Here is a 22,100-nt window from a genome sequence, read left to right as displayed (position 1 = left end):
GGTCACTGTAAATTGAGGACTTTACGGCGCTGACACCCCAACTGTTTCTCCCAATTAATTCTTTCCAAATACTTCAGTATTTTAAAAACCTCTATTGTGGGGCTGGTTTAGCACAGTGGGCTAAACAGCTGGCTTGTAATACAGTTCAATTCCAATACCGGCTGAGGTTATTCTTAATCTTGTCCCTTGCTGGAGGTCTGGTGACCCTCAGGTTAAATGACCCACAAGTCAGCTCTCTCTTAAAAAAAGCAGGGGGGCGGGCACCCGATGGTCATCTGGGATTATGGCAAAATAGGAAGTTGCCACTTTCATCCCATATCTGCGTGGATTTCCTCCGGGTGCTCTGGTTTCCTCGCACAGTCGCAACGATGGGCAGGTTAGGTGGTCTGGTGATGTTAAATTACCACGTAGGGTGGGGTTGAAAGAATAGGGCGGGGGATTGGTCTTTCTCAGAGTTGGTGGCAGACTCGATGGGCCGAATGGCTTCCTTCTGCACTGTAGGGATTCTACATTTACTGTACTGCTTTCTTGGTCAGCATCTTTTGAATGGAACTCAGGCATAATGGTGAGACAGCAACCTCCACCCCCAACGGACGCAAAAGGAGCCGCACATGGCTTGTCCTTTTAAACCGTTTAGGATTCGCCCGAGCCAAATATAATGAGATGTGGTAGACAGACATTCAGCTAAGTTAAAAGTGGGTACACACAAAGTCATCTGAGGGACGAACGAGTTCCGTTTGTGGGAAGCCATTCGAAAGATATGATTAAATATGTTTTTTTTAAGAGGAACTCTTGGGACAATATTGCATTGTCGGATGAAGTGGAGTCCTTGGCACTCACACGCTCAAGATGATGGTAATGAAAAGGCTACCTGAAGTATTGGATGTGGAGATGCTGGCGTTGGACTGGGGTGAGCACAGTAGGAAGTCTTACAACACCAGGTTAAAGTCCAACAGGTTTGTTTCAAACACCAGCTTTCGGAGCACTGCTCCTTCCTCAGGTGAATGGAGAGGTATGATCCAGAAACATTTATATAGACAAAGTCAGAGATGCCGGACAATGCTTGGAATGCGAGTATTTGCAGGTCGCATTCCAAGCATTGTCCGGCATCTCTGACTTTGTCTACATAAATGTTTCTGGATCATACCTCTCCATTCACCTGAGGAAGGAGCAGTGCTCCGAAAGCTGGTGTTTGAAACAAACCTGTTGGACTTTAACCTGGTGTTGTAAGACTTCTTACTGAAGTATTGGAGGAATCTGTGGTTACATGAAAGCCAGATAACAAACAAGCTGTCGACCGATGCTCTCTACACCCTGGGGCCATCCTGTTATCTCAGCGGAACTGCTACACAGTCGTGAAATTGACACGCTGGTATTTCAACTTTCCCACGATACACCAACTCTACACAGTTGTATGTATTTGCACAGGGCTGGATTCTTATATATCTGCACGTCGCGTTGCAAATGGTAATGTCCCCTGTGTGGCTTAAAAATAAACCTTACACGGTTTGCCTTACGTTTACTTTCGCTTCCAGTTACTCTCCCCAGGACTCCCCATAGTCATCTTCGAAATGTGCGTGTATGTGTAACTGGAGGGTTTAGTTCCTGAGCAAAGATTCGGCAGCTTCTTGTCGACCGCCGATGCGATCGTTCCGTTCATGGCGCTACTCATGCCTTTGCCTTGACTGCATTTCAAACCGGAATTCATTAACAGCAAAACGCCGGATTGTGAGAAAAGGTTATGTAAATACTCTTCGTATTAGAGAGGGAGTTTCAGCTCCAGAGACAGCTTCTGTATGCAGGGACAGCACGGTGGATGTGAAATATCGGAATAAACATCTCCCACCTCTTGAACAACACGTAATGCACGGAGGTTTATCACACAACGGGAAATAATTTGCTGCTCGAGCAACTGAGGCGGATGGATCTAGTCGTTTTTGATATGCAAACGTTTCAGAACATGGCAGACGTGTGATTAAACTCAAACATACAAAACCTGCTCACCCAGTTGTGCCATTCTGCTGTTAGCTTTCGAAAACTGCGTCTAACTAGTTCATCATTGAATGGTGTGAACTGGCGATATTTGCATGAGAGATGAGAACTATTTTCGTTACAGAAAGTTAAGGCTTCCTCGAACCCAATCCACCCACCAACTGCCTGGTTTTAATAGTAATAATTTTAGTGTCACAAGTAGGCTTACATTAACACAGCAATGAAGTTACTGCGAACATCCCCTAGTCGCCACACTCCGGCGCCTGTTCAGGTACACAGAGGGAGAATTCAGAATGTCCAAATTACCTAACAGCACGTCTTTCAGGACTTGTTGGAGGAAACCGGAGCACCCGGAGGAAACCCATGCAGACATTGGGAGAACGTGCAGACTCCACACAGTGACCCAAGCCGGGAATCGAACCTGGGATCCTGGCACTGTGAAGCAACAGTGCTAACCACTGTGCTACCTTGCCGCCGTAACCTTCCAAGGAAAGAGTGGTCCTCCCTTAACAGGTTCAGGACCGACCACGGTCGCTGCTTGGCCAACCTTCACAGATGGGGCATTAGTGCAAACCCCCTATGTGCCTGTGGGAGAGAACCAACTATGCACTACATCATAGAAGAATGTCCAATCCACAGACTTAGCGGTGGCCTCCGCACTGGGAACAGCAGGACCAGAAGAAACTGCTTGGCTTCGGAACTTTACATCTGCTAAACAAATAAATAATCCCAGCAAGCCTGCGGCACTGTAGCACAGTTGTTAGTCCCAGGTTCGATTCCCGGCTTGGGTCACTATCTGTGTGGGGTCTGCGCATTCTCCCCGTGTCTGCGTGGGTTTTCTCCGGGTGCTCAGGGTTTCTCCCACAAGTCCTGAAAGACGTGCTTGTTAGGTGATTTGGACATTCTGAATTCTTCCTCAGTGTGCCCGAACAGGCGCCGGAGTGTGCGACCAGAGGATTTTCAGAGAAGATTAAAACATTTACTCATACAATTGCAGAGTCTCATTCCCTTAGAATTCAAGTATTGGGGCAGCAGGGTAGCATGGTGTTAGCATAAATGCTTCACAGCTCCAGGGTCCCAGGTTCGATTCCCGGCTGGGTCACTGTCTGTGTGGAGTCTGCACGTCCTCCCCCTGTGTGCGTGGGTTTCCTCCGGGTGCTCCGGTTTCCTCCCACAGTCCAAAAATGTGCGGGTTAGGTGGATTGGCCATGCTAAATTGCCCGTAGTGTCCTAATAAAAGTAGGGTTAAGGGGGAAGGTTGTTGGGTTACGGGTGTAGGGTGGATACGTGGGTTTGAGTAGGGTGATCATGGCTCGGCACAACATTGAGGGCCGAAGGGCCTGTTCTGTGCTGTACTGTTCTATGTTTTATGTTCTATGATTGAGATTTTAAAAACTGATTTTTTTAAAAAAAGCATTTCCTCTGTTTTTCTCCCTCTCTTCATCCAATCTCTCCTTATTTCTCTCCATGATTTGTAAATAAATTTCCTCACTCAAGGAGTCTTGTATTATTCATTTCACTATCCTTCAATCTGATAGACTCAGGAAATACTGAGCTGCTTGTTCTGTGTCTCCGGGGTGCCACATGCCCTGCGCCAGTTTGCACTTCAGCAAATTGTCACTAAGAGTACACTGCAGCTGCATTGTTGTAGTAAGGTGTATCCATTATATTACATTGGTGTTATTGTTGTGCATCATGGAAAATAATGTCGGGGAGCAAGTATCAAAAGCAAAGGACTTTTTAAATTTAAAAAATGGCTTTGTAACATCATGAATTTTATAGAGTACAAAGAACAAAGAAAAGTAAAATACAGGAACAGGTCCTTCGGCCCTCCAGATCTGTGCCGTCAATGCTAACTGAATACCTTCTGCACTGCTGGGGTCTGTATCCCTCTATTCTCATCCTATTCATGTATTTCTCAAGACACCCCTTAAACATCACTATCGTACCTACTTCCACCACCTCCACAGGCAGTGAGTTCCAGGCACCCACTATCCTCTGTGTAAAAAATCTTGCCTCGCACATCTCCTCTAAACTTTGCCCCTCAAATGTTAAGCCTATGTCCCACAGTAATTGGCACTTCCACCCTGGGAAAAACACTGGAGGAAGTTATTTTTGTTCTGCTTTAGGTGTAGCAAAATCATAACTGTACATATAAAATTGACTCACAATTTCCGAAATCAGTGGTGTTAGGGAGAAGGTGATACACATCATCCATTTCCCCATGCACACAAAAGGAATGAAAAAAAAAAAGAATTTCCATCATTCTGTACTCAAATAGTCAAAAGAAAGCCTAATTAATGAAATTAGAGTCAAATTTCTTTATCATACACATAATTTGTGTGAGTTTCAACTTTTACCATTAAAAATTCCGATGTCAACTTTTACAATGGAAGCTCCCTGTGTAACCACACCTCATTTTGGTTTTTCTACTGTGGGAGGGTTTTTGTTACAGCATGCCAGGTTAAAATAGACAGACAAGCATATAATAAAAACCTGACAGGGTATGTATGCAAGTATTTATAGAGAGATGAAGATCATATTTGAGCATTCAGATGTCACCTTTTATTTTTCACACCTCGGATGTCACATTTCAAGAATCAGACTTGTTACACGGTAATGCTTGCACCTGAATGGCTACACTGTAGCATTCATAAACAGCAAGAAATCACAGTCAGGGAGAAAAACACACCAATTAGCAAGTGCGGGCAGGAATGAAGCACAACAGGCCCTGAAGACAAATGCTGTGAATCGAAAATGAGAATGCAGAAACAGTGTCAAATAAAATGACATACATATATTTAGGAAATCCTTCCATTGTCATCTCGGTACCTCCCATTAAATTCAGTACTTTCCACTGAAATGCGATCACAATACAATCAAGACCTAAACTATAAAAGAAAATTACATTTTCCAAACTGTGGCTTTACAATGATGTGAGAATATCAGCCAAGGGTTCATTGGGGTTTCCCAGAGCTATCTCATTCTGAGGCATAAAGAAAAACTCAGCATTTCACTTTAAAATGCGCATCATTTTTAAAGTCTGAATGATAGCAAGACATATTATTCACAGTTCTTCCCATTTCGAAGCCTTGACCTCTCGTGAATGAAGAATTACTGCAGGCCAGAGCTCTCAAGGGGGAGCTATTATCAAAAGCAGTCATTTGTTTTTGGGATTTTTATTGAATAAAAGCCAAAACTGAAATAATACATGACCTCCGACTTTTTTCCTCAGGTAATAGGGAGGCCAAATCCAGTATATATAGTATACTGATGAAAGGTCACAGACCTGCTACATCAATGCTGTTTCTCTCTCCAAGGCTACTGTTAGATCTGCTGAGCATTTTCAGTATTTCCTGTTTTATTTCAGAGTTGAATGTCCATAGACTTTTGCTTATATATTTTAATACTTAATCAGCCAGGATGGCTGATTACACGCAACTGTGGTAAGGAAAGTGGGCCCAGATAACGTTGAAAAGATGATGGGCTGGATTCTCCCAAAATGAGGATAACTGTTGACGCCGTCGTGAAAAGCGTGGAGTTTCACGACGGCGTAATCGGCCCTCCAGGTGGAACAATTCAACGGCCCACTAGGGGCTAGCACAGGCACATCGAGAAATGCCCAAGAGAAATGCCAATTCGCCGGTTCCGTTATTGACGCAACACTGCGGCTGAATTTAATAATTCCCCCCCCCCTCCCCGCCCACACACACAGCATCGCAGGCAAGATGGCCGTCAGGAAAGCAGCGCCACAATTTTGGGATGCCGATTTGGAGACCCTCCTTGGCTCCATGAAGGAGAGGAGGTTGGTGTTGCACCCCAGGCTGGGATGGAGGTCAGCAGGCACCATTGTTCACCTTGCCTGGGTGGAGGTGGCAGGCGCCGTCAGCGCGGTGGCCCGGACTGCAGACCAGTGCAGATAAAAACTGCGCCACCTCCTCAGGATAGCCAGGGTGAGTACCCAGCACTGTGCCCTTGGCACTAACCCCCCCCGAACCACCACACAATGTGCCCCCCCCCCCCCAGGGGGACGGTCCCACCCCCACAATGACCCAACCCCTGGGCTGCATGCGTCGGACCAGCTAATACTGTTGCTGTTTGTGTTTGCCACCCTCCAGGTAAAGGCTGCGCACAACCGCCAGGGGCGGGGGAAGACCAGAGGGGGACCACCAGAACTGCGTCCTTTCACCATGCCCAAGCAGAGACCATGAGCCATTGTTGGCGGGCCGGAGGAGAGGGAGGTTGTCAATGCGGAGATCGGAGGCGCACCACCAAGTCAGACCCCCTGCCTGGTTGTGAGTCCTCACAACACATGTGTGCCCATCCCTCACCCCCTCATCCCACACCACAACCCCCCTCACACCACATCCCAACCCCCCTCACCCCAACTCCGTCACCCCACAGACCAACCCCCCTCACCTCACCCCAACCCCCCTCACCCCACACCCCAACTATCTGACCTCCCACCCCACACTCCAAACCCCCTCACCCCACACCCCACCCCCTCACCCCACACCCCTCACCCCAACCCCCTCACCCCACAACCCAACCCTCCTCACTCCACACCACAACCCCCTTACCCCACACCCCAACCCCCCTCACCCCACACCCCAACCCCCCTCACCCCACACCACAACCCTCCTCACCCCACATCCCAACCCCCCTCACCCACACCCCAATCCCCCTCACCCCACATCCCAACTCCCCTCACCCACATCCCAACCCCCTCACCCCACACCGCAACCCTCCTCACCGCACATCCCAACCCCCCTCACCCACACCCCAACCCCCTCACCCCACACCACAACCCTCCTCGCCCCACATCCCAACCCCCCTCACCCCACATCACAACCCTCCTCACCCCACATCCCAACCCCCTCACCCACACCCCAACCCCCTCACCCCACATCCCAACCCCCCTCACCCACACCCCAACCCCCCTCACCCACACCCCAACCCCCCTCACCCACACACCAACCCTCCTCACCCCACACCCCAACCCCCCTCACCCCACACCACAACCCTCCTCACCCCACATCCCAACCCCCCTCACCCCACATCCCAACCCCCTCACCCCACATCCCAACCCCCCTCACCCACACCCCAACCCCCTTCACCCCACACCCCAACCCCCCTCCATCCACACCACCCTTACCCCAACTCTCCTCACCCCACACCCCAACTCTCCTCACCCAACACCCCAACCCCCCACACCCCCTCACCCCACACCCCAACCAGTTGGTGTCGCCGGTTGAGTGGGGTGGCCGGGGAGGGGTTGGTACACACCCATACGGCTGTTAACCCTTCATCGACCCAGCGCCCAGGGTGGGTGGCCAACAAGATGGCTGCCATAATGGGGCTCGGTGCGTTGTTACCTCCCTGTCATGTCCTTAGGCAACACTGTAGCACAGTGGTTAGCACAGTTGCTTCACAGCTCCAGGTTTGTATTCTGGCTTAGGTCACTGTCTGTGCGGAGTCTGCATGTTCTCCTCGTGGGTTTCCTCCGGATGCTCCAGTTTCCTCCCAGAGTCCAAAGATGTGCAGGTTAGGTGGATTGACCATGATAAATTTCCCTTACTGTACAAAAAAAAGGTTAGGTGGGGTTACTGGGTTATGGCGATAGGGTGGCAGCGTGGGCCTAGGTGGGGTGCTCTCTCCAAGGGCTGGTGAAGACTCGATGGGCCGAATGGCCTTCTTCTGCACTGTAAATTCTACATTCTATGTCGGAGGCTCCCCGAATGCTGGGCCTGCCCCCCACTTCCCCTCCCTGACCCTGGCAGGGACCCCCCCGCCCCCCTCCGCAGAAAGCACGGCCGCAGTCCCCCCACGCCAACTCTTACCTCCTCTCGCAGCCACCTCAGCCAGCACGTCGGTAGCACTTTTTTTTTTACAGGTGGTTACAACCATGCCATCGGTTATTTGGTTCATCCAGGCCGTAGAATCGCGGATGCCCCGGAGAATCGGTCGGCAGGGCACTTAATACGATGCTCCGTGCTTCCTGGCGGGTGCCATGATGTCGACGGGTGGGGTGGGGGGATCCAAAGAATTTTAAATCCGCACAAAACCGACGTCAAAGCCGCTTTCGGCGTCGGAGCCGATTCTCCGGCCGATCGCATTTCGCAATTTTGGCGCGATTTCTCGGATTTTCCCACCGGCAGCGCAGTGGGTTGCGTGGAGGCATGGGGTGGTGACAATGGGAAATCCCATTGACATTCGGCGGAAAGATAGAATCCAGCCACCAACGAACGACACACGGCCAAGTAACACGTGGCTGGCGGACTGGAGAATCCCGCACAGTATGTCAGGAAGATATTTACATTGTGTTCAGTACTTTATTCACATTTGATTATCTCAAAAAAAAATTTAAAACACGATTTATATCAAAAGTAGAAGATCCTTGGAGGACTGCATTCTAATTCGAACTGATCTGATTAAAATTTTTGATTTAAGTATATATGTTTAAGTAGAAACATTTGGTAACACTAATTACTATTATAGAAATTATTTATAAAGCACATGTGCACGAGTCTGATATTTCCATACCTTTTGCAGCAACTACTATAAAACCCACACGCTGAACTGTTGGACTAAAGTGGAAAGCTGCTGATTCATATCTTGATTGTTCATTTCCTTTATCCACCTCTCCTCAGTAAATGATACTAATTGATTTGCTTTCCTGAACTAATCAAAAAGCTCTTCACTCCGCATGACCAACTTCTTGCCATTTCATCTTGAAACTGTTTCAGTAGAGACGTTTATATCAAAGCACCCTACCTGTAACTGTGCAAATTCCCAATCAGCAACAAGATGAGATCATTTCATTTTAAAAAGGTGGCAATATTTTGTGTTTTAATGTAACAAGTTCAAGAATCATGAACAAAAATAATGCATTGGATACATGGCTGAAAGTATCGGACCCCTGAATTTAAGTAGCTAAACAAAAATTGCAAATTTAGATTGCATAAAGAATCATTTCCAAAATAGTCTCTGGCGCCGTTTATCGGGCGGCAACAGGATTCCCGCCACACTGGTCGGGGGCCGTTGGCAGCGTCCCCCCCTGGCAATTCTCCGGGCCTCGATGGGCCAAGCGGCCGTCCATTTTTGGCCAGTCCCACCGGCGTGAATCACTCAACTCACGCACCGGTGGGACCTGGCAGGTGAGTATGCGTGGGCCGTCTTCGCGGGGGGGGGGGGGGGGGGGGGGGGGTGTCAGGGCCCATCGATCTGCGGGCGGGCTTGTTCTGTGGGGGCACTTCTTCCTTCCACGCCGGGCCACTGTAGGGCTCCACCAGATTGCCCGGGAGCCAGCGCGGAGAAGAGTGCATGCACGAAAATACGCCGGCCGGTCCGCGCATGCGTGGAATCACGGCTGCCGTTCCGTGCATGCGCAAACGCGCACAGTCTGTTCTGCGCCGGCTGGAGCGGCGTCAACCCCTCCAGCGTCAACCTAGCCCCCTCGAAAGGTGAGAATTCCTCACCTTGGGGGGGCCATTGACACTGGAGTCGTTGGCGCTGGTTTTCCCGCCGGCGTGGGAATTTAGTCCCCAGAAGGGAGGATCCCAGCCCACATGTGCAGTTCGGTACTCTTTAGGTCATTTAGTCATTGTGAAGAAATATGTTCCCAATTGGCAGTGGGAGCTCTATCCCATAATTTCTTTTCTTCAGACCTTATTGCGACTTTGACGAGCCATGAGTTATCTTGAAAACTTTTTTTGTATGGTGTCTGTTTTCACTCTACGTGCTGCATCCAGTGCTCTTTCCAAGAATATTTTTAAACATCAAATACACGAAATCATGTTTCACCATTAAAACAATAAAAAAGTTCCGGCAGTTTGCTTGCAGCCTGCCGCGATGAGGCAAATAGCCTCCGATTTGATACATAGTTGGCAATACCCAAGTAATGCCATGATCTGGAATCATATTCTGGCCACTATTACAGGCTTTCATTAAATGCCACACTCAAGATTATAAATTACCGGGTGCACTTTCTGGCTCAACACTGGAGTTATGCAAATAGTACCTAATCCGAGGAGAATGAGACAAGTTTCCTGTGAAGCTTCACAGCTCTATATTTCAAAGCTATACTAAGATCTGACTCCAAAATTATATTATCATCTTTGAGTTGGTGTGAAGCAAGATTGTCAGCGTAACAGTGCACTTAAAAATCCATCTTGTTCACAGAAAATATTTTCTTGGAAGTACACATAGCCATAATAAATCTGGTGGCAGGCAGAATCTGTCTAAACCAAGACCCCATGAATAAATTCCTCTGCTAAGTAAAGTAATTCCTACTTCCTGTACATGTTTGCATCTCCAACCAAGAATTTGACATACGGCTAAAGAGTTTTGGCTTTGTTTGTAAATATTTGGCACAGCAAATTTAGTTCAGACTCGAGCACTTTTAATCCTGTGCCTCTTGTGACATCTGAAAGCGCTCTGACTGCAAATAATCTGGGTAATGTCAATGAAGCCCTCAGCAATTACTCAGCTTCTCACTCGGATAAACCACAAAATTCCTGTCGTAGCGTATGAGAAAATGTACATTCGTGGAGTGGGATGTGTGTTTTTATGAAAGGGGTTGAGGCATATTGTTGAACAAAGTACAAGCAGTTTTACTTTTAATCGAGCAGCACGGTGGCCTAGTGGTTAGCACAACTGCCTCACGGCGCTGAGGTCCCAGGTTCGATCCCGGCTCTGGGTCACTGTCCGTGTGGAGTTTGCACATTCTCCCCGTGTCTGCGTGGGTTTCGCCCCCACAACTCAAAAATGTGCAGAGTAGGTGGATTGGCCACACTAAATTGCCCCTTAATTGGAAAAAATAATTGGGTAATCTAAATTTTTTTTTAAAAAGTTTTACTTCTAATCAAGCTGGATGTATACTTGAGCCAGGCATGATGGATGCAGAGGCATCCGAAATAGAAAGTCAACTTTAACTGAGTACTAATAGCCACATCTCTGTTTGGGAAGGTGAATCAATTCTTGCATGTGTAAATGAGCCGTTCATAGGTTACTCCAGGAATTATAGAAATTTCCAGCCCAAAGTGAAGCCATTCGGTCCATTGTATCCATGTGGGTTGACAAGGTGCCTTCCACCCTATTCCTATTTTCCTGCCCTTAGTCTGTAACCTTGAATATTACAGCACATCAAGTGATTGTAATAATAATAATCGCTTATTGTCATAAGTAGGCTTCAAATGAAGTTACTGTGAAAAGTCCCTTGCCGCCACATTCCGGCACCTGTTTGGGGAGGCTGGTACGGGAATTGAACCTGCGCTGCTGGTCTTGTTCTGCATTACAAGCCAGCTGTTTAGCACACTCAGATTGTCCAAGCACTATTTAAATATTATGAGGGCTTCTGCCTCTACCATGATTTTAGGAGAGGTCCAGACCCCTACCACCCTTTGAGTAACACAATTTCCCTTCAAGTTGCCTCCAAAACTCCAATTTCTTACCCCAAGTACATCCCACTGGCTATAGATCCCTCAACCAAAGGGAATAAATTTACATCCACTTTATACGCTTCAATTAGTTCTCTGTTCAGCCTGGTCTGCTCCACAGAAAACAACCCCCAGCCTATCCAAACGTTCCTCACACCTGGAATTGTTCAGCCCAGGCAATGTACCCTCTTGAGTGCAATCACATTTTGCTGTAGTGCAGTGGCCAGAACTGAACACTCTACTCCAGCTGTGACCAACTTTTTTTTAAATACAAATCTTGCTTAACCTCCCTGCTCTCATAGTCTATTGGCTAATAGAAACATCGAAAATAGGTGCAGGAGTAGACCATTCGGCCCTTCGAGCCGGCACCACCATTCAATATGATCATGGCTGATCATGCAAATTCAGTATCCCACTCCTGCTTTCTCTCCATACCCCTTGGTCCCTTTAGTCGCAAGGGCCAAGTCCAGCATCCTCTTGAATATATCCAATGAACTGGCCCCAACAGCTTTCTGTGGTAGAAAATTCCACAAGTTCACAACTCTCTGAGAGAAGAAGATCTTCCTCATCTCAGTCCTGAATGGCTTATCCCTTATCTTAGGCTTTGACCCCCTAGTTCTAGACGTCCCCAACATTGGGAACATTCTTCCCACATCTAGCCCGTCCAGTTCCATCAGGATTGCATATGTTTTTTTGAGATCCCCTCTCATTCTTCGAAACTCCGGTCAGTCCAAGCACAGTCGATCCAGCCTTTCTTCATATGCCAGTCCTGCCATTCCCAGGACTTAGTCTGGTGAACCTTCGCTGGACACCCTCAATAGTAAGAATGCCCTTCCTCAAACTAGGACACCAAAGCTGCACACAATACTCAAGGTGTGGCCTCACCAAGGCCCTGTATAACTGCAGCAAGCCATCCCTACTCCTATACTCGAATCCTCTCGCTATGAAGGCCTGCATGCCATTAGCTTTCCTCACCGCCTGCTGTACCTGCCTGCCAAACTTCAGCAACTTTCCACATCTTTCTGAATTAAAATTTATCCTGCCCCTCAGAACATTTTCCAATACTTTTCCCACCACCAAGTTAGGCTGACTGGCCTGTAATTATTTTGAATCATGGAATCACAGAAAGCTTGCGGCACAGAAAGAGGTCACTTGGCCTATCGTGTCTGTGCTGGCTGTAAAATGATTCACCCACTCAAATCCCACTCTCCAATATTTGATTCAAGGTTCTGCAGGTCACAGCACTTCAGGTGTATATCCAAGCACCTTTTGAATGAGTTGAGAGTTTCTGCCTCTACTATCCTTTCAGGCAACAAGTTCCAGACGTCTACACCTTTCTGGAGAATGTTTTCCTCATCTGCTCTCTAATTCTTCAAACAATCTATGCCACCTCGTCACTGACCCCTCTACTAAAGTAAACAGGCCCTTCCCACCCAGGCCCCTCACAATTTTGCACATCTCAATCAAATCTCCCCTCATCCTCCACTTTTCCAAGGAGAACAATCCCAGCCTATCCGATTGTTCCTCATAGCTGCAATTTTCCAGTCCAGAAACATCCTCGTAAATCTCCTGTATACCCTTTCTAGTGTAATTACATCCTTTCTGTAACGAGGTGACCAGAACTGCACTTGTATTTTAAATAGTTACAGCGTAATCTTCCTGATCTTAGTGTCTATGTCTTGGCTAATAAATGAAAGTATTTAATATGCCTTCTTAACAATCTTATCGACATTTCCTGTTAACTTCAGGGATCTGTGGACATTCACTCCAAGGTCCCTCACTTCCTCTACATCTCTCAGTGTCCTCCCATTTATTGTGTATTCTCTTGTATTGGTTGGCCTCCCACTTCTCCAGGTTGAATTCCGTTTTCCACTTTTCCGCCCATCTGACCGTCCATTGATATGTTCCTCAAGTCTACAGTTATCCATCTTGTTATCATATGGGAGGGAATGTATGAGGGTTGATCAGTGCATTTGTGGATGATACGAATAACTGGTGGGGTGGTATATAGTGAGGACAGCCTTTGATTACTGGATGAGATAGACAGGCTGGCCAGATGGGCTGATCAGTGGTAAATGGAATTCAATCCGGATAAGTGCGCGGTTATGCATTTGGGCAGGACAAGCAAGGCAAGGGAACATATGATAAACAGCAGAGGGATCTTGGTGTGCGTGTACGCCCATCCCTTTAGATAGCATAGTAGGTCAATACAGTGGTTAAAAAGACATATGGCATACTTGCCTTTATTAGCAGAGGCATAACGTTTAAGAGCAAGGAGGTTATGCTGGAACTGTATAAAACCTTGTTTAGGCCATAGTTAGAGTATTGTGTGCTGTTCTGGAATTCACATTATAGGAGGGATGTGATATCACTGGGAAGAGTGCAGAGGAGATTTACCAGGATGTTGCCTGGGCTGGAGAGTTTTAGTTATGAAGAGAGATTGGATTGACTGAAGTTGTTTTCCTTGAAGCAGAGAGGACTAAGGGAGGACACAATTAAGACATATAAAATTAGGAGGGGCATAGAGAGAGTAGACAGGGAAAAAAAATTCCCCCCGGGGGAGGGGGGGGGTGTCAATGACAGGGGCATAGACTTAAGATAGGGGGCAAGTGGTTTGGAGGGGATGTGAGATAAATGTTCTTACGCAGACGGTGGTGGGAGCTTAGAATTCGCTACCTGAAAGGGTGGTGGAGGCAGTGACCCTCATAACATTTAAGAAGTATTTTGATGTGCCCTTGCAATCCTAGGGCATACAAGGCTATGGGCCAAGTGCTGGAAAATGAGATTAGTAGGGTTAGGTAGTTGCATTTGACCGGCACAGATGCAATGGGCCAAATGGCCTTTTCAGTGCTGTATGATTCTATGACTCTGTGACTCAACCATGCAGCCAAATTTTATGTCACCTGGAACTTCATGATCATTCCCACTACGCTTATGTCCAAATCATTCATATATACCACAAAATGTGGGGGAGCTAATATTGAACCCTGAGGAAACGCACTGGAATTAGCCTTCCAATTGCAACAACCCCCGTCAACAATAATCCTCGTTTCCTGCCATTCAACCAATTTTGAATGCAGCTTGCTATCTTGCACTGGATCCCACAGTCTTTTAGTTTTTCCACCAATCAGCCATGTGGGACCTTGTCAAAAGCCTTACAAAATTCCGTGTAATTGCATTGCCCTCATACTTACTCAAATAATTCAAAAAGTTAGTCAGACATGACCTTCCCTTAACAAATCTACACTGACTATTCTAGATTTTTCAGTACCTTTCTAGTTGATAGTTTATCTGTCTCTCAGAATGAATTCCTACAATTTTCACACTATAGGGGTCAGGCTGACTGGCTTGTAATTATTCAGCCTAACCCTTGTTCCCTTTTCAAACAAAGGTACGACATGAGCAGACCTCCAAGCCTCCAACACCATACCTGCATCCAGTGAGGATTGGAAAATTATGGTCAGACCTTCTGCAATTTTCTCCGACATTTTTTCAACAGCCTGGGACACATTTCTTCCAGCCCTGTTAATTTATTCATTTTCAAGAATGCTAATCCCTTAATACTTCCTCCTTCCCTATGTTTATCACATCCAATACTTCACATTCTTCCCCCTTAACTACATTGCCTGCATTGCCCCCTCTTTTATGAAGACAGACACAAAGTATTCATTGGGAACCATCCCCACATCCTCCACCTCCACACACAGGTTGCCAAATAGGGCCTTTTATGGGACCTATTCTTTCCTTAATTATCCTCTTACTCTCAATATATTGACAAAGCATTTTTGGGTTCTCCTTGATTTTGCTTGCCAATATTCTTCCATGCTCTCTCTTTACTTCGCTAAATTAATTTTGATTTCACTCCTTCACTGTGGATACTCCTCTCAGCTTCTGTCTATCCCTTTCCCATTTTTAAAATAATGGCATCATGTTACTTGCCCCCCAGTCTTCTGGCACTATACCTGCTGGGAAATGATGGTCAGGGCCTCTGCAATTTCTTCTTTTGCTTTCCTTAACATCTAAAGATACATTTCATCCAGGCCTGAAGATTTAGCCACTTCCAAAGATGTTATATCCCTTAATACCTTAATCCCTTAATTCAAAAAAGGGAATAGGGATAACCCTGGGAATTACAGGCCAGTTAGTCTTACTTCGGTGGTAGGCAAAGTAATAGAAAGGGTACTGAGGGATAGGATTTCTGAGCATCTGGAAAGGCATTGCTTGATTAGGGATAGTCAGCACGGATTTGTGAGGGGTAGGTCTTGCCTTACAAGTCTTATTGAATTCTTTGAGGAGGTGACCAAGCATGTGGATGAAGGTAAAGCAGTGGATGTAGTGTACATGGATTTTAGTAAGGCATTTGATAAGGTTCCCCATGGTAGGCTTATGCAGAAAGTAAGGAGGCATGGGATAGTGGGAAATTTGGCCAGTTGGATAACAAACTGGCTAACCGATAGAAGACAGAGAGTTGTGGTGGATGGCAAATATTCAGCCTGGAGCCCAGTTATCAGTGGCGTACCGCAGGGATCAGTTCTGGGTCCTCTGCTGTTTGTGATTTTCATTAACGACTTGGATGAGGGAGTTGAAGGGTGGGTCAGTAAATTTGCAGATGATACGAAGATTGGTGGAGTTGTGGATAGTGAGGAGGGCTGTTGTCGGCTTCAAAGAGACATAGATAGAATGCAGAGCTGGGCTGAGAAGTGGCAGATGGAGTTTAACCCTGACAAGTGTGAGGTTGTCCATTTTGGAAGGACAAATCTGAATGCGGAATACAGGGTTAATGGTAGGGTTCTTGGCAATGTGGAGGAGCAGAGAGATCTTGGGGTCTATGTTCATAGTTCTTTGAAAGTTGCCACTCAAGTGGATAGAGCTGTGAAGAAGGCCTATGGTGTGCTAGCGTTCATTAGCAGAGGGATTGAATTTAAGAGCCGTGAGGTGATGATGCAGCTGTACAAAACCTTGGTCAGGCCACATTTGGAGTACTGTGTGCAGTTCTGGTCACCTCATTTTAGGAAGGATGTGGAAGCTTTGGAAAAGGTGCAAAGGAGATTTACCAGGATGTTGTCTGGAATGGAGAGTAGGTCATACGAGGAAAGGTTGAGGGTGCTAGGCCTTTTCTCATTAGAATGGAGAAGGATGAGGGGCGACTTGATAGAGGTTTATAAGATGATCAGGGGAATAGATAGAGTAGACAGTCAGAGACTTTTTCCCCGGGTGGAACACACCATTACAAGGGGACATAAATTTAAGATAAATGGTGGAAGATATAGAGGGGATGTCAGAGGTAGGTTCTTTACCCAGAGAGTAGTGGGGGCATGGAATGCACTGCCTGTGGTAGTAGTTGAGTCGGAAAATTTATGGACCTTCAAGCGGCTATTGGATAGGTACTTGGATTAGGGTAGAATAAGGGAGTGTAGGTTAACTTCTTAAGGGCAGCACGGTAGCATTGTGGATAGCACAATTGCTTCACAGCTCCAGGGTCCCAAGTTCGATTTCGACTTGGGTCACTGTCTGTGTGGAGTCTGCACATCCTCCCCGTGACTGCGTGGGTTTCCTCCGGGTACTCCGGTTTCCTCCCACAGTCCAAAGATGTGCAGGTTGGGTGGATTGGCCATGAAAAATTGTCCAAAATTCTATGATTAACCTAGGACAAAAGTTCGGCGCAACATCGTGGGCCGAAGGGCCTGTTCTGTGCTGTATTTCTCTATATAATACTTCTTCTCTCACAATGTTAATTTGATCCAATATTTTAAATTCCTCTTTCCTTGATTGCAATGTTTGTCTATTTCCTCTGATTTTTCTGTGTTCAGAAACAAAGACTCACCAAAGTCTTGACTAACTTACCTGACTATTTTGATTAAGAAGTCTGACAACACCAGGTTAAAGTCCAACAGGTTTGTTTTGAATCTCTAGCTTTCGGAGCACAGCTGCATCCTCAGGTGAAGGAGCTGTGTTCCAAAAGCTAGTGATTCGAAATAAACCTGTTGGACTTTAACCTGGTGTGTTATAAGACTTCTCACTGGGCTCACCCCAGTCCAACGCCGGCACCTCCACCTCATATTTTGATTAAGTATGATCAATGAGGGTAACATTTTGATGCAGTCTGTATGGATTTCAGCAAACTTTTCAACAACTTCCAAAATGGTCAGACTGGTAAGGAATGTAAGAGCCCTTGGGATCCCAAATCAGATGCAAAAATGATTCAGTGGCAGAAAGCAATGGATAATATCTGATGGGCGCTTTCTGAGACTGGAAGACCATTTCCTATAGGGTTCTACAGGGCTCAGTCCTTGTTTTCTGTGGTGTATATTAATAATTTAGTCTTAACTGTCGGGGGCATGATTAAGAAATTTGCAGATGAGTGAAAAATTGGTTGTATGATTGATAGTGAGGGAGAAAGCTGAAGACTGCAGGAGGATATCAATATAGCTGTGGAGTGAACGGAAAAGTGGAAAATGGAATTTAATCAGGAGAAGTGGGAAGTGACACATTTGAGGAGTAGACCTTGTAGCTTAATTGGTGATGTCCCTGTCTCTGATCCAGAAGCTCCAGGTTAATAGCCCACTCCAGGCTTTATTGGCGACAGAAGGAGCATTCATGATGCAGTTCAATTGGTTGATAATCAGCCTACTAATTATTCCAACACTTCTCCACTGTTCCCCAAAGGGAAAACAATTGTGTGAAGTACAAAGCAAACGTAGCTTTGAAGAGAGCAATTAAGGCAAAGGAATACAATATAAAATGTAGGGTGCTGAGAAAACATACAAAAGGAACCTAGGAGTGCACACCCATAAAGTCAGGTAGCAGGTTGGGTAAATAAAGTGATTATGAAGGCATCTGGAGCCTTCCCTCGATTAGCCAATTAATAGAATATAAGAGCAGGAAGGATATTCCACAAACTGCATGGAACATTAGTGAGGTCATTGCATGCAAATCAGGACATGGCATGGCAGGAAGGATGTGATCGCACTAGAGAGAGTACAGAAGAGATTTCCAAGGATCTTGCCAGGAATTAAGAATTTTATTCCCGAGTAATGATTGGATAGGTTAGCAGTCTGGGAAGAGATTTAATTGAGATGTATAAATCTATGAGGGGCCTAATTAGAGTTGATGTGAAGGACATTGTTTCCTTCGTAGAGAGGCCAATAGCCAAGGGGCAGAAAGAAACATAGAAAATCGAAGCAGGAGGAGACCCTTTGAGCTTGCTCCACTATTTATTATGATCATGGCTGATCATCAAGTTCAAAACACAGATCCTGCCTTTCCCCCATATCACTCGATCCCTTTAGCCCCAAGAGCTACATCTAATTTCTTCTTGAAATTGCACAACATTTTGGCTGCAACTACTTTATGTGGTAGCGAATTCCACAGATTCACCACGTTCTGGGTGAAGAAATTTCTCCTCACCTCAGCCCTAAAAGATTTGCCCCTGAACCTCAAACTCTGACCCCTAGTTTTGGACTCCCCCCACCATCGGGAACATTCTTTCTGAATCTACCCCATCTAATACTGTTAGAATTTTGTAAGTTGCTATGAGATCCCCCCTCACTTTTTTAAAATTATTTTTTTCTGAGTTATAAAGCCAGAGCTCAGAGTGTGGACAGGGGCAAAGCCCTAATCCAGCTCCTTGCCTGCTCCAAAAACCAATTCAAATTGAATCCAATTCATGGTCCCCACAAGAGAGACATACCAGATCTGAGCCAAAAGGCAGAGCAGATATTACACTTGATCTTAGCCAAAAGGCCAATAAGCGATCCCTCTCACTCTTCTAAACTCCAATGAATATAATCCTAACCGATTTAGTCTTCCCTCATTTAATAGTCCTGGTATCTCAGGATTTTGAAATCCTGATTGAATTTACAGATTTAAAATAATTAGCTGAAGGATTTGTGCGGAGCTAGGAAGAATTATTTTCACTGAGAGGATGATGGGGGTCTGGAACTCACTTGTGTTATGTGAGAGTACCTTTAAGAAATGGGTGTTTATATGGGTGTGTATAGAAGTATCTGCAGTGAGAGTACCTTTAGAAAATGGGTGTTTATTACAGCAGTGATGTCAGAGAGTGGGTGGAGCTGGGCTGTCTTACAGCTTTTTACTTTCGTTTCAGGCTGTTTGCTGCAGAGTGTGTTTTAGTTTCGTTTTCAGAGCTGGATAGCTGCAGTCACAGACAGAAGTTGTATGAATCTCTCTCTGTAATCTAAAGACTGTAAATCGATCCTGGTGATTTAAATCTAATAACAGTAGTGACTTTAACCTGATTGTCTTCTGGTAAAAGGTGTTTTAAATCTTCTGGATGTTAAAAGGACAGTTTACGGGATTACTTAGTGTTGTATTCTTTGGGGGTTGTATTTGAATTAATGGTTGCTAAGTTGTTCACTGTATGTTTTAAAAAGGTTAACTTGAGTTAATAGAATAACCATTGTTTTGTTTTAAAAGGCGTTTCCATTTCTGCTCTACCACACCTGTAGAGTGGGCCGTGTGCTCCTCATACCACAATCTATGAAAAGTTGTGGGTCAGGTGAACTCCATGATACGCTTTGGGGTTCTCTAAACCCTGGCCCATAACACTAGCAAGGGTGGTAGAAGCTGAAAAACCCATTACATTTTTGAAACAATTCCTTGCACACACACATGAAGCGCTGTAACCTACAGCTGGAATGTGGGATTGGGCTTGAGTTATTTTTCAGCTGGTCCAGACACAATGGGCCAAGTGGCCTTTTTCTGCGCTGTAGGTTTTCTATGTTCCTCTATTTTACTTTAAAGAGGACACTGTTCCTTTAATGCACAACATTTTTATTTTCTATATTATGCACAGAATCCTGACAGTGCAGAAGGAGCCATTTGGCCCATCAAGTCTACACCGACCCTCAGAATGAGCATCCTACCAAGGTCCACTCCCCCACAGTATTCCAGTAACCAAGTAACCCACCTAACCTTTTGGACACGAGGGGCAATTTAGCATGACCAATCCACCGAACCTGCACATCTTTGGACTGTGGGAGAAAACCCGAGCACCGGGAACGTGCAAACTTCACACAGATAGTTACCCGAAGCTGGAATTGAACGCGGGTCCCTGATGCTGTGAGGCAGCAATGCTAACCACTGTGCCACCATGCCATCCCAGAATAATAGTGTGTTTAATGCTCCCAACCACTAAAGACTAATCGTTATGAAGATTTTTGTAATAAATAGGATGTCATCAAAATTAATCTTAGATTTCGCTGAGCTCACACGGGAGACAAAAAAATCAGATTAGTCTCGATTGCCACTATCATATTATAATGTAGAGAATTAATCATGTTTTACCTGTTTCCTACTGCTGGCTGTAGGAAGAGTAGCTGGCAACTATCATGTGTGGATCCTTTTTGCAGGTAGAGGGACCAACCTTAGCATTTTGGCCTTGTAAAACCAATTTATGCATTCCTTAGCTGGAGCCAGTTTAATTTGTTTTGATCTGCTCTTAGTTTGAGTCACATCCCTAGAATTGTAATCATTTAAAAACACAATTTATTACTTTCCATCGTTTATTGCATTGTCATTAAGACAAAACATCACAATTTTCTGAATTCAAACTGCTTGTGATAGCACGCTGGACTAAAACACTCCATATCACTTGAAAGGGGAGTTATATCGCAAAAGGGAGATAACAATCGAAGGTTATTCGCTGAACTTTAAGAATGGGTATACTAATTATTACTGAAAGGCATCTGTACTGGCAAATGAATAGCCCCTTCTCTTCGGCGGTAGCAAGCATCTATGGTGAGACTATAAGCCTCGATTGTTCGACTCGACTCTAAAAATAACGCCTGATTATTTACGGTCGCGAAATCCTTTATGAGAGAAAGAGCTAAATCATTTTGTGCAAAAAAAAAGCCCGTCTTATCTGCACCGAGCAGCAGTGTGAGAAAGCAACAACTCGACATCTGCACGTCCGCGGCGATCAGAGTCAGGGAAGAGGGAGTGTGGGTGGGAGAGGCAGGAAGGTGGTCGGATCTCCAGGAATAACGGGCAGAATCACAGCAAGCAGCGGCTGGAGGACGGTGCCACCCGTTATAAACGTCTACTCCAGAGGTTGCTGCCAATGTGTACGGCCATTCACCGTCCCTTGGATTAGAATTCAGGGATGTCCCTTTCTTCAAGTCTTGCACACTTCACGAAGCAGGCTTAAAGCAAGGACGATGAGGCAGTTTGTTGATTTATAATATAGGAGGATTAAAGAAAATAATATTCCACCTCGAGGGCATCTTCCGTCAATTATGTTTCTCAAGTTAACAAAACGGCATATGTGGAACCTACATCTAGGAATGCGCACTTCACGCCCACAGCGGCGCCCAAGTGGATGAGAAAGCGCGCCAAACTGCAAGTCGCCCGAGTCCCAGAGGCTGCTCTCTGTATTGTGTAAGAGGGAGGGCCGACTGGGGCCCATTTACCCTGAGGGTCACCACCCCTCAGGCCAGGAGGTAAAGTTTGAGAAGGCGTGGGAGGTGGGGTCTTCACAGAAAACTCCCGCCCACTTCACTCAGAACGTTTTAGTCAGCCGAACCCACCCCCCAGCTGTGAAGTAAATGAGGCGGGATCGGATTGACACGGACATGGGTTTGAGCTTCTTTGATGTAAAGGACTTTGACTTCTTGAAACTTGCCTCACGTGCCCCGAGCCATATATTTGATG

The 22,100-nt window shown here is 46.0% G+C and overlaps 1 non-coding gene across 1 annotated transcript; it reads right to left on the bottom strand.

Annotated features, from left to right (window-relative positions):
• Positions 1-18,990: 18,990 nt before the first annotated feature.
• On the bottom strand, positions 18,991-19,184 carry LOC119962550. Its single transcript, XR_005459909.1, has one exon. It is a non-coding gene; the product is annotated as a U2 spliceosomal RNA (small nuclear RNA).
• Between the last annotated feature and the right edge of the window lie 2,916 nt (positions 19,185-22,100).

The sequence above is a fragment of the Scyliorhinus canicula genome, chromosome 2 (assembly GCF_902713615.1).
Source record: "Scyliorhinus canicula chromosome 2, sScyCan1.1, whole genome shotgun sequence".
Taxonomy (NCBI): domain Eukaryota; kingdom Metazoa; phylum Chordata; class Chondrichthyes; order Carcharhiniformes; family Scyliorhinidae; genus Scyliorhinus; species Scyliorhinus canicula.
The sequence above is the reverse complement of the archived record's forward strand: the minus strand, read 5'-3'. Positions and strand labels throughout refer to the sequence as shown.